Source organism: Pelophylax lessonae (assembly GCF_965119305.1).
Source record: "Pelophylax lessonae genome assembly, chromosome: 4".
Classification (NCBI taxonomy): Eukaryota; Metazoa; Chordata; class Amphibia; order Anura; family Ranidae; genus Pelophylax; species Pelophylax lessonae.
Genome location: NC_138771.1, coordinates 408,516,493 through 408,530,777, shown reverse-complemented (window position 1 = coordinate 408,530,777; position 14,285 = coordinate 408,516,493).

Here is a 14,285-nt window from a genome sequence, read left to right as displayed (position 1 = left end):
GCCTCATAAATATCACTATATAGTTTTATTCTATTAATTTCTATATTTACCTGTCCTTTGGAATATTGAAAATCTTCCACCCATTTGATAACAGGCAAAGAGATTTAGTTGTTTGTATATCTGTATTCCTTGATTCCTCAGTCAATAGAATCCAACAAATTGTATAAATATATCGATTGAATTACACTGAAAAACAAGGGAAAATAACCTCCTCTTGTCTTATCCATTTTATGTCCTATAAATGGCCTAATCTATACAAAGTTATAATAATTACCTTTATCAGACAGAAAGTTTTTTTCCAAACGTAGCAAAAGGACTCCAAATTTTAGAATAATTCCATTTGACCAATTTACAATGGAATTCTGTGTTAGCCTGCAAAAGTTTGAATAGGCATCTTTTAGAAAGTAAAAGCTCAGCCAATACATCAATCAAATCCTCCATCTATTAGTATGTACATATTGCCAAAAATACATGTAGCAATCCTCCTTTTTATGGACTAGTCACGACCTGACTGACCATATGAATGCCAGCGTTTATGTACCCCCTCCACTCCGGAGGCATCTGACGTCACATCCGGAGTGAGAGCAAGTACTTCCGCCTCTCAAAAGCGCGCCCTTTATTATTAATGCCGCGCGATTGGATCGCGGCGTCATGTGACACTTCACAAACCGGAACTACATTGAGTAAACATCTGGGATTAACCACCGAAGCTGTAGCCGACATTTTTGTTTGGGGAAAAGATCGTTTTCAATGTAGAGGGACATAGAAATCCATACAAGCACTATCTATTATGTTTACTTTATCCATATTAATGCGTCTTTTTCCGCTATTAACTCTACACATAAATTGATACCTATTTAAATTTTGACATTGTATTATTACTTTGTTTCACAACATAATATTTTTAGATAATTGTGATTGATTTATCTTAATCCCCAAACAAAGTAGTATATCGATGTTAGATTACAATTCTACAGGGAATTTTTGAGAAAGGGAAGATAGTGGCGGCTTCCCCATCTAGGACCATAGGGATTGATCACAAAGATGGGATTGGCTGCCAGTGCTCATACAATGCACCAATTGCTGTAGGTAAACAACCAAGAGTTCCCCTCCAGAGGCAAGCATCAGTCCAAACCAAACACAACAAAATTTTGAACATAACAATGTCATTACCCTACTTGTTTATCCACATATATGCATTATTCCTAACAACGAGGTGCATAATTAATTTTCTTCTTTGATTTTACATTGACTGAGTGGAATCTTATAGAAAGGATTTAAACTTATTGTTTCATTTAAGCCTGGGCTCTGTGTTGCAGACAAGTTAAAGATCCATTTTGTTTCTCTTTGCAATAAATTTTTGTCAACACTCCCCCCTCTGGGATGTGCTCCAAAGCAAAGAACTTCATCATGTTATCATTGAAACCATGATAAAGTCCCATATGTCTACTGATAGGACCCTCAAATTTTTTACTTTTAACTGATTTGACATGGTCTCGAATTCCATGGAAGAAGGGTCTTTTAGTCTTCCCAATATAAAAGGCCTTGCATTCACATTGCATATAATAGACAACACCTACTGTTTGACAGTTAGCATGGAAGGAAGGTCTATACAATTTTCCATTTGGAAGAGCCACTTCGCTGGTGTTTAGCATATATTTGCAAAAATTGCAACTCCTACAGGACCAAGTACCGTTTATTGTTTCATGAGATTTTGACTTTTTTGTGCTATGATGACTATGTACTAATTTATCTCTAAGAGATTGTGACCTCTTGAAGGTAATTTCAGGGCGATTTTTTATGTATTTACCTACTGTATTATCAGCCTGTAGGAGGTACCAATATTTGTTTACGATTGCTCGTATTTGTTTATGTTGCCCAGAATATCGTGTAATAATTTGTACATTGTTTGTATTGTTTGTTTTTTTTCTCCTGTATATCAATGAGTTTCTATCTTGATTTTTTGCTCTATGGTAAGATCTTTTTAAACATGACCTACTATATAGCCCCTAGAGAGCAGCCGTTTAAATCCTTAGCCTCTTTTTCGAAATCCTCAATTTTGCTACAATTGCGTCTCAGGCGTAAGTATTGACTATAGGGGATACTCATAACGAGTGGCTCTGGGTGTGAACTATTTGCACTAAGAATAGTGTTTCCCGCAGTACTTTTGCGGAAAAGAGTAGACCCTATGGTACCATCAACATTTCTATAGATTTTGACATCTAGGAAATTGAGACTGGTCTGACTGTAAGAAGTTGTAAATTTCAAATTTTCATTCAAAATGTTCAAAAACTTTTTTAAGGATGTTAATGGTTTTGTCCAAATCAGAAAGACATCATCTATAAATCTTCTCCAGATTAGGACTCCAGATAAGAGTTCCTTGATGTCATCTCTGGGGAAGAGATCTCGCTCCCACCCCCCCCAGGTACAGGTTGGCATACGATGGGGCACATTTAGTCCCCATCGCCACTCCCTGCACCTGGAGGTAGTGGGAGCCTTTGAACAAAAATATATTATTGGTCAAAATGAACCTGAGAAGGGACACAACAAAATTGTTATAACACTGGATGAATTTCCTCTTTCGGACATAAAGCTTTCCACAATCCTTATTCCACAATGATGTGGAATTGAATTATACAAAGCCTCCACATCTATACCTACCAACCAGGCCCCCTCAGGGACCACTATCCCATCTAGGGCTCTAATTAGATCACTTGTGTCCTGGATGTGCAAAGGAAGGGCCGTAACATGAGGCCTCAAATAATCATCAATAAGTTGACTAGCAGGCTCAGTAAGACTCCCAATTCCTGATACTATTGGTCGACCTGGTGGTCTGGTTAAGTTCTTATGGACCTTAGGCAATGCATACATAGTTGGCGTTTTTGGATTCTTTACATTTAAAAATTCCAATGTCTTATTATCTATCATGCCTTTAAGATAGACGTCAGAAATTAGCTGTCTAAATTTTGTAATTGGTTTTTCCAAATAGGACTCAGAAATTCTACGATACCAGTCTCGATTTCCCAGAATGTCCAGAACCATAGTCTCATAGTTCACAGTATCCATGACCACTACATTGCCCCCTTTAGCTGCTGATTTTATTGTTATGTCGGGATTATTTTTTAGGGATTCAACGGCCAGTCTTTGGGCTTTATTTAAATTTGATGTAGAATACTCCTTCCATTTTGTCTGCTGTATTTCTTTAATCACTTGTTGTGTAAAGGCCCATATATTGGGATTAGCCTGCAATATGGGAAAGTATTGGGATTTTGGTTTGTAGAATTGTCGTGGTGGGAAGAGGGGACCCTCCGAGTGGCCCCCCCCCAAGAGGAAAAATCGTCATCAGAGAAGGGCCAATCAGAGGATCCACCCTCATCCCACAACTCCATCAAATCATTTAAGGCCTTAAGCTCACTGATGGAGAACTCCTGTCCCTCAAGGGGCACATTGGAGGAAATAGTCTCCTCCAGTGGGATTATTTATAATCTTTAAACTGTCTATCTAGATCAAAACATGTCAAATTAAAAGTATTTGGCTTGGCTCCTCCCCCTCTATGATGCACCATATGCAAAGTGGGAGACCTCTTTCCTGAGGCTCCTCCATCTTGGCACACTCCAGACCAGGCATAAGCTCTACCTTTTCAGAGGTATATTATGTGATGTAATCATTATTTGTTTGTATACTAAATATAAAATGTGGAAAATGTTATAAAAGTATGTATAAATGTAAAATTTTGATGTTGTATTTCTTTCATCATATACAGATTAGATAACTTATAAAAAGTTGCCCGTCAGTCTCCTGAAGAAGATATCGTGAGATGGCGAAACATGTCGAGCAGGCACTATATAGTTATGAAATTCTCTTTTTATATGATTTTTAATGTTTGTTGATCATTTTTTGTGATGAATAAAATTGTAAATTGATTTTATGGAAATGACTTTTTCTCCATCATTTTCTTGAATTTGCACCTTAAAAGTCCCACAACAAATTCTTCTTGCTAGAGAGGTATCCAGGAAGCAGCTGCAGGCTCCGGGAACCAATGATGGCTGGCAGCTTGACCTCCCCTTCAGCAACCTGAAATTACACAAAGAGGACTAGGTGAGTTGGGGAAGGTCTCGGAATCTGGAGATGCATGCAGCTGGGAGAAGGAGGCTTACTTGGTCTCACCGGGCAGTTGCGAAGAAAGTGTCCATCTCCCCCACAGTAGAGGCAAAAGTTTGCTTGTCGGCGACAAAGTCGTTCAGCAGGGGTTAAAGCTGTATGGACCACCCCGATCTGCATCGGTTCGTCAGAGGAAATCGGGCTGGCAGCAGTGGGCAGAGGTGCAGGAGTTGGTGGGACTTTGGGTAATATCCAGGTCGGCTGAAAGAATTGTGCACGTTCCAACCGACGCTCCCGTAAACGTCTGTCCAGCTGGATAGCAAGCTGAATGAGCCCTTCTAATGTGGTGGGGGTCTCTATTCTTGCTAGCTCATCCTTGAGGGTTTAAGACAGGCCTAACCGGTACTGATATTTGAGGGCGGCCTCATTCCAACCTGTGTCTGCAGCCCACCTAAGAAAGTCCACGGTATAGTCCTCCACAGGACGTCGGCCTTGCTGTAATTTGTGGAGGGTGGCCTCGGCAGTGGCCGTGCGTTGTGGGTCATCATAGGACTGTCCCATAGCTTCAAAGAAAACGTCCATAGAGTTCAGAGCAGGGTCTTTCTTTTCCAACAGATGGTGGGCCCAGGATTGGGGTTCATCAGATAATAAAGAAATAACAAACACCACTTTAACTGTCTCTGAGGCAAAAGTTCTAGGTTGCAGAGCCAGGTATAGCAGGTAAGCATTCTTAAACGATTTGAATTTCTTGCGATCACCAGAGAAGCGTTCTGGAGTGGGTTCAGGAGGAGAAGCCATCATAGAAGGAGCTGAATGTCCTGAAACTGAAGGAGCGGAGGTGGAGACTGCAGCGGACGGACCGGAGGTTGCCGGCAAAGATGGTGCTGACAGGTTCTGTAGGCGACCTTCTATCTGGAAGTAACCGTCTTGGAGGTTCTTAACCGCCTGGGTTAATGCAGTAACTTGTTGGCATAAAGCTTCCAGCGGGGAGACACCTCTCTCGGCTTCTGTCGAGAGGCTGTTGATCATCCAGCAACTAGTTGTTGTGGTTGCTGGCTTTAAATAGGCCGCTTGGCGCCAAGCGCCATTATGCACGGCGTACGCACGTGCGCATTGGCGCACGCACATTCTGGACTGCGTTTGCCCGTGTTTGGGCACGCATGCGTATTCGCGCCAATGCGCGAATTCGCTGATTGGCCAGGATGTTGGCAGTACCCTGACAAGTGTCTAAACGCTGTAAGTCACAGTAAAATATGAAGGAAAAAAAGTTTTTTTTAAAATTCCAGCTTAAGCAGACACATATGCACTGAGCTTGCATTACATGGGCCGCACGCTGCCCACCTAACAGACTGATAAAAGATTTTTTTTCTCCCTCCTCCTCACTGGGTTCAGGTCAGGGCAAAAAGATCATGCACTGCACCCCCTCACAATAAAATCAATGTAGATCGCTGTCTGATTAAAGAAGATTCTTCCTATTCTTTCCCTGAAAGCAATCTCCAGCCTGCCCCTACAATAATCTCCTATCTCTCCCTCAGCAGCAGCAGGAACCTCTCCCTACAGTAGTTAGAGCAGAGTGACGTGCTGCGTTATGTGACTCCAGCTTATATAGAGGCTGAATCACATGCTGCACTGGCCAATCACAGCCATGCCATTAGTAGGCATGGCTGTGATGGCTTCTAAGGGCACACTAGTTAAACGCTTGTTGATTGGCTGCCCTGCAGCTGTTGAAATTGCGCCATTAAAACCACGCCAAAACAACCGAACAACGGACTGTATCCCGAACATACAGTGAAATGTTCGGGTCCGTGGCCGGGTACCGAACACCCAAAAGTCTGGTACGATCCCAAAAAATACAGTCCGGGTTCGCTCAACCCTAAAAATAATAACCATGTAGTCAGGTATAATCTATATAATACAAAAAATAAATGTCTGGCGCCTGCAGGGAAGTACTACAGAGCCCCAATTTTTTTTTTTTTACATGTTTTTAAGGGAAACCTGGGGAGAGATGAAAGGGAAGTGGTGTTGCCCATGAAAAATGTTGGCTGCTTTTATACGACTTTGCTGCCCCAGAATACACTTAAATATTTAACCCTCTGTTTTTTAAACACTTTCAGCAGCTAATTTAATCACTTAAGTATCACCCAGGAACGCGGTTTACATTTAGCAGTGGGATTACTGTGTGTTCTGCTGTAGTGTGATTTGGCAGCCTATTCTATTCAATAAGATGCAAATTGCACCGGACCACACAAAAAGTATTGCATGCACAACCTTTGAAAAACACACCACACCAAATCACATGCATTTGCAATCTGCATTTGGAGTTCTGTTAATGTATTGTAAATGTGTTGGTACCTGCAGCAGATCTCAAAGGCAGTGGATTTTTAACGTGGTACTGGAAACACGCACAGAACGCACCTTTCCCACAAAGCATTCTGGTTTGAACCGGCCTTTACTGAGTAGGCAGTTTCTTTATCTTGTAATCCATACCTATGCCTATGTTCCAGATTAACCACTTGCCTACCGTGCACTTAAACACCCTTCCCATCCAGGCCAATTTTCAGCTTTCAGCGCTGTCACACTTTGAATGACAATTGCGCGGTCATGCTACACTGTACCCATATGAAATTTTTATCATTTTTTTCACACAAACAGAGCTTTCTTTTGGTGGTATTTAATCATCTCTGGGTTTTTTATTTTTTACAAAAAAAAAGAAAAAAGACAGAAAATTTTGAAAAAAAAAAAAAGTTTTTCTTATTTTCTGCGAGTAAATTTTGAAAATAAATTTTTCTCCCTCACTGATGTGCGCTGATGAGGCGGCACTGATGGGCACTGATAGGCTGCACTGATGGGCACTGATAGGCTGCACTTATGGGCACTGATGAGGTGGCAGTTATGGGCACTGATGAGGAGGTACTAATATGCCGCACTGATGAGCACTGATAGGCGGCATTGATAGGCGGCACTGATAGGCGGCACTGATAGGCGGCACTGCTGGGCACTGAGAGGTGGCACTGCTGGGCACTGAGAGGTGGCACTGACGGGCGGCACTGATGGGCACTGATAGGCGGCACTGATGGGCACTGGCGGATGGCACTGATGGACACTGACGGGTGGCACTGATGAGCACTGATGGGCAGCACCATCAGTGCCCACACTCAGTGCTCATAGTGCTGCCAGTCAGTGCTCATCAGTGCCTAGATGAGCAGGCACTGATGGGCACTGACTGGCAGCACTATGGGCACTGATTGTGGGCATTGATGGGGGCACTGATGGTGGGCACTGATGGGGGGGCAATGTGTGTGTTTTTTTTACCTTCAGTAATCAGGGCACTGGTGATCAGTGCCCTGATTACATTTGTCTGTGTCCCCAGCGGCTGTCGGCTCCCCCTCCTTCCTCACACTGCAGTGTCTGTGTGAGGAAGGAGCGCCGGCGATGAGAGATGATCTCATATGTTTACATATGAGATCATCTCTCATTGGACGGCTTGATCACGTGGTGAATGGCCGCTGTGATTGGCCATTCACCACGATCTGTGATCGGCCGTGTCCAAGGGACATGGTCGACACAGATTCTCCCCGATGCGCGCTCGCGGGAGCGCGTGGGGGGCGTGTCACTGGAGGCCGTTTAAAAACGGCCTCCCGAAAATTCGAGTCCGCGCTGCAGCCGTATATAGGCTGTAGCGCGGATGGGAGGGGGTTAACTTGGTGTCATGACCGCTGCCTCAAGTTTCCTGTTTCAGGGTTTCCTGTTTCAGGGTGGGTCTTTTCACTTTCACCCTTCACCCTTGTATGCATATGTGTCTCCCTACAGTGTGTAAATCAATAGACACACAACCCCATAGCCTAGGATGGCAAGCTAGGGAACTGTGGCAGATTCAAGAAGAAGCTTTTCTGTGTGGTCCTCAGGAAATAAAACAGAGTTTTCCACTATTTAGATTAAACTTCTCAAAACAAAATTAATCCAGAAATCTATATAGAAGGTGAAATAAAAGTAATAATTTACAGTAGTATACGTAAAATATCTTGCAGTGGAGGTTATTTTGTAAGACTAATCCACACACATTCTGAAAGTGGCAATCAAAATGTGTGTCATTAGCCCAAAAATGTAGGTCTCGCCCTGGCCACAGAGGCGGCTAGTAACTAGCCTAAAAGAAATCAGTTTCAAAGTCCAATCACACTTGTGCGACTTAAAAATCATGCAATTTCCATTGTGACTTTACCCTGTGTCTTGATGCGACTTTTATGAGTGCAACATTGTTACGACTTTGGCTTTGACAAATGAGATTTTTTTGTTTATGCTCTACAAAGTGGTTAGACGTGCAGAATGGAAACATTAGTTTAGTTTGGTTTGGTTTCTTTGGTTCAGGAGGGAGGGCACTCGCTCGTACCTACCCCCCCCTTTCCTGACCCACCTGACTGCATGCTCTGATAAGGGTCTAATATAGATTTTGTGGGGACTTACATAGTTAGTGAGGTTGAAAAAAGACATCAGTCCATCCAGTTCAACCTATGATGTGTGTGTGTGTTTGCTTTTAACCGTACATTGTATACCCCTGTATGTTGTAGTCTTTAAGGTGCCCATCTAATAGTTTTTTGAAACTATCAATGCTCCCTGCTGATACAACTGCTCGTGGAAGAGAATTCCACATCCTTACCGCCCTTACAGTGAAGAACCCCTTACGCATTTTAAGGTTAAACCGCCTTTCCTCTAGTTTTAGTGAGTGGCCACGTGTCTTATTGTATTTCCTTACTCTGAATAGTTTGTTCCTTATGCTAGGGTCGCCAGTACAGTATTTGTACATTGATATCATATCCCCCCTCAAACGTCTCTTCTCTAGAGAGAATAGGTTCAGTGCTTGTAGTCTTTCCTCATAGCTGATGTCCTCCATTCCCCTAATTATTTTTGTTGTCCTTCTCTGGACTCTTTCCAATTCCAGCACATCCTTCCTGAGAACCGGTGCCCAGAACTGGACAGCATACTCCAGATGTGGCCGGACCAGAGTCTTGTAGAGCGGGAGAATAATCTCTTTATTTCTGGAGTGAATCCCCTTTTTTATACATCCCAATATTCTGTTGGTTTTGCTTGCAGCTGCTTGGCATTGCATGCCACTGCCAAGCCTGTTGTCAACCAGTACCCCCAAGTCTTTTTCCATCCTAGACTCCCCCAGAGGTTCCCCCCCTAGTGAGTAGCTTGCTTTCTGGTTTCTGGCCCCCAAGTACATTACTTTACATTTATCAACATTAAACCTCATCTGCCATGTAGTTGCCCACCCCATTATTTTGTTCAGGTCCGCATGTAAGGTTTCCACATCCTGCATAGAAGATATTGGCATGCTAAGTTTAGTATCATCCGCAAATACTGAGATTGTACTAGATATCCCCTCCTCTAGATCACTTATGAATAAATTAAACAGGATTGGTCCCAGGACCGAACCCTGGGGAACCCCACTTTCCACACCCGCTCAATCCGAGTATTGTGGGAAACGGTGTCAAAGGCCTTTGCAAAGTCCAGATACACCACATCCACAGGCTTACCTTTATCTAGGTGGCAGCTCACTTCATCGTAGAAGGTTAATAGATTGGTTTGGCAAGAACGATTTTTCATAAATCCATGCTGATTACTACTAATTATATTGTTTTCATTACTAAAGTCTTGTATGTGGTCCCTTAACATCCCCTCCAAAATCTTGCAGACTACAGATGTTAGGCTAACAGGTCTATAGTTACCCGGGATACACCTCGGCCCCTTTTTAAATATTGGTACTACGTTGGCCTTTTTCCAATCTGCTGGCACCATACCCGTCTGTAAACTATCCTTAAAGATCAAGAATAATGGTCTGGCAATCACCTGGCTGAGCTCTTTAAGAACCCTCGGGTGCAAGCCATCCGGTCCCGGTGATTTATTTATGTTAAGTTTCTCAAGTTTAGTTCTAAGTCTATCTTCTGTTAGCCATGGGGGTACTTCCTGAGGTGTGTTGTTTAGTTTGGCCTTACAAGCTGGGTTCGTGTAGCCCCCCGATTCTTTTGTGAAGACTGAAGAGAAGAAATTATTTAACACTTCCGCCTTTTCCCTGTCCTCAGTAGCCATATTTCCTTTGTCATCTTTTATGGGGCCAATGTGTTCTGACCTCGCTTTCTTACTGTTTATATACTTAAAGAACTTCTTGGGGTTCTTTTTACTCTCTTCCGCTATATGTCTCTCGTGTTCTATTTTAGCCGCCCTGATTCCATCTTTACATTTCTTATTACACTCTGTAATGCTTAAATGTTGCCAATGACCCCTCAGCCTTGTATTTTTTGAAAGCCTTTCCTTTAGCACTAATAAGCATTTTTATGTTGGAGTTTAGCCACCCAGGGTTTAATTTTGCTCTTTTAAATTTATTTCCCTTTGGAATGCACTGGTCAATCCCCTTGTTAAGTATGCTCTTGAAGCACTCCCATTTTTCCTCTGTGTTCTTTGTTCCCAGGGTTCTATCCCATTTGATATTTTCTAGCAGCGAGCGCAGTTTTGGGAAATTGGCTCTTTTGAAATTCAGCGTCCTTATATTACCCCTCTGCTTCCTATTACTGTAATTAATACTGAAACTTACTGACCTATGGTCACTGTTTCCTAAGTTCTCCCGTATTTCTATATCCGTGAGCAGGTCTGTATTGTTGGTAATCAGTAGGTCAAGTACCGCATTGTTTCTTGTCGGTGCATTCACCATCTGACCCATGAAATTGTCCTGCAAGATATTTAGGAACTGCCTAGCCTTGGCTTAATGCACGGTTCCATCTGCCCAGTCTATATCTGGATAATTAAAGTCCCCCATTATAATGACATTTCCCATCCTTGCTGCCAATCCTATCTGTAAAATGAGGTCCGCCTCCCCCTCCTCCCTCAGGTTGGGGGGCCTATAGCATACGCCCAATATTACCTTCCCCACTGTGCCTTCCCTTTGAAGCTCTACCCATAGGGATTCTGCCTCGTCCTTAGCTCCATTATTAATATCATCCCTCATATTTACCTGTATACTGTTCTTAATATACAGACATACCCCTCCCCCTTTTTTACCTTCTCTATCTCTGCGATAAAGGGAATACCCCTGAATGGTCGCCATCCAGTCATGGGAGCTGTCAAACCAAGTCTCAGTTATCCCCACAAAATCTAAATCCTCCTCAAACATCAGCAGCTCCAGCTCTCCCATCTTGTTGGCCAGGCTTCTGGCATTGGTATACAAACCTCTTAATTTTGAGCGGCTACATATATCCTCATTTGATGTTTTTAGGCTGCTCTCCTGATTTTTCCCCATACCCATCCTGGGTATAGGAGCTCCGTACATCCTACCGCTAGTGCCCCCATTTCTGCCCTCTGCAACTTGCTTTCCCCTGGCTAATTCTACATCTGTACCCTCCCCCCCATCACCTAGTTTAAAAGCCCCTCTAGCTTTTTGGCCATTCTTGCACCCAGTACGGCTGCACCCTCCCCATTTAGGTGCAATCCGTCCCTACAAAAGAGCCGGTGGCCGACTAAGAAGTTAGCCCAGTTCTCCAGGAACCCGAAACCCTTCTTACTACACCAGCTCCTCAGCCACTCGTTAACTTCCCTAATCTCCCGCTGCCTCTCTGGTGTGGCTCAAGGTACAGGTAGTATTTCGGAAAATACTACCTTGGAGGTCCTATTCCTCAACTTAGCGCCTAAGTCCCTGAAATCGTTTAGGACTCTCCATCTTCCTCTGCCTATGTCATTGGTACCCACGTGTACCATGACAGCTGGGTCTTCCCCAGCCCCACCCAATAATCTGTCCACCCGATCCGCGATGTGCCGAACCCGAGCGCCCGGCAAACAACAGACTGTTCGGCACACACGGTCTTTGTCACAGATTACACTGTCTGTCCTTCTAATAATTGAGTCCCCTACCACCAGCACCTGTCTTTCCTTTCCCTTTCTCCCAGCCTCACTGGAGGAGTTCTTCCCCTGGCAGCTAGGGGCGTCGCTCTGCTCCAGCAATGCTGGTCCCTGACTGGTTTCCCCAACATCACGCAACGGGGCAAATCTATTGGGGTGCTCCAGCCCAGGATCAGCCTCCTTGCCTTTTTGCCCTCTACCCTTCCTAACTGTCACATGTCTACTCTGCTCTGCTGCCTGCACCTCGGTCATTCCGCCCACCTCTGTGCAGGCCCCTGCCTGCACCTGACTGGTACGATCCCAGCTCTCCTTCAGTATGGACATGTGTCTCAGTGTTGCCAGCTGCTTCCCTAGATTCAGGACCTGAGCTTCCAGGGAAGCAACGTGCTTACACTTTGTGCATTTGTATTCGCCCTCGATCTCATGATAGAGGAACGTATACATACCACAAGATGTACACCGAATCGCATCTCCACACCCGCCGGGCATTGTACCTACTAATCTAATCTAATGGGGATTCAGTGATTTAAGTCTATCCTATGTGGCTATTTCCTAGCTTCCTATCTCTACCTTCTCACCCTCTGGTACTCCGCTACCCTCACTTGACACTCAGTTGCACAACACTCACAATCTCACAGCCCGGTCAGTCTCACGACACTCCCAGTCGCACCACCCGGTCAGTCGCACCACACTCCTGTCGCACTCACTCACAGTCTCACAGCCCGGTTCAGTCGCACCACACTCACAATCGCACAGCCGGTCAGTCGCACAACACTCTCAGTTGCCCAACACTCAGTTGCACAGCCCGGTCAGTCGCACCACACTCCCAGCCGCAAGGACACTCACCAGTCGCAAAGACACTCACCAGTCGCAAAGATACTCACCAGTCGCAAGGACACTTCACCAGTCGCAAGGACACTTCACCAGTCGCAAGAACACTTCACCAGTCGCAAGGACACTTCACCAGTCGCAGGGACACTCACCAGTCTCAAGGAAACTCACCAGTCGCAGGGACACTCACCAGTTGCAAGGACACTTCACCAGTCGCAAGGACACTTCACCAGTGGTAAGATGCTCACCAGTCGCTAGATACTAACCAGTCGCAAGGACACTCCCAGTCGCAAGATGCTCACCAGTCGCTAGATACTCACCAGTCGCAAGGACACTCCCAGTTGCAAGGATACTCACCAGGTACTCGCTGAGCCTCAGTGTTCAACCTCAGTCACCAGTCCTGTGTGTGTGTGTGTTCCTTTAAGCCTGACACTTGTTTAGGCTCCTGCCTCCCTCCTCTGTCACTTGCTGATCAGTCTCCCCTCAGCTCCTCTCCCTGCCAATGGCCAGGTCAGGTATTGTGCGTCTCCTCTGCCCCCCCTGCCCTCTCTCTGTCTGCCGCCCGCCCTTGCAGGGGGGGGGGGGTTACCTCACCGCTCGCTGTCCGCACACCACGCTCTTACCTCTGGGGGGGGTCTCGCACCGCTCGCCGCCGCTCTTCTCAGGAGGGGGGTCTCGCACCGCTCTTCTCAGGGGGGGGGAGGGGTTCGCACCGCTCGCCGCCGCTCTCTTTAAAGGGGGGGGGTGTTCACACACACTCACTCGCTCGCTCCTTCAGTCAAACACACACACGCGCTCCTCACACACGTCAGCCTCTGCTCCCACGCCTTGTCAGCCTCTGCTCCCGCGCTGCTCACATCCGCAGCACAGCACCACCTGTCGGCCGGAACCACAAGTCCGGAACCACAAAGTCCGGGCAAGACTTCACGCTATAAAAAAAAAAAATTGGCATGGGATTCAGCTTAAAATCCATACTAGACCCGAAGAGCCTAGTATGGATGGGGGGGGACCCCACGCAACTTTTTTCATTTTTTGTATTGCCAGCATTCTTGTCACATGTACTAGATCATGCAGGTGCGACTTTCATGCAACCTTTGAGGGTTTACATTGAAGTCTATGGCCCTCAAGTTTCATGAAGGTCGCACCAAAAGTAGTGCAGGAACTACTTTAAAGTCACTGCAACTTTAAGTCACACAGATATTGGAAAACACGGGGTGCGAATTGTCATGTGACTTTGGGGTCCAAAGTCGCTTGATAAGTCGCACAAGTGTAAATGGGACCTCAACGTTTATATTTTACCATGTATCTTTACAGTTAATTATGAACTTTTTAACAGCCTATACATTTTTGATGTATTTGTAACATAAAAGTCCAATTTTTGGATTGTCTGCTATAACTGCATTATGTATCTAGAATATTGATACACTATGGTGTGCATTAAAGAATGAGAAAATTTATATCTAAAC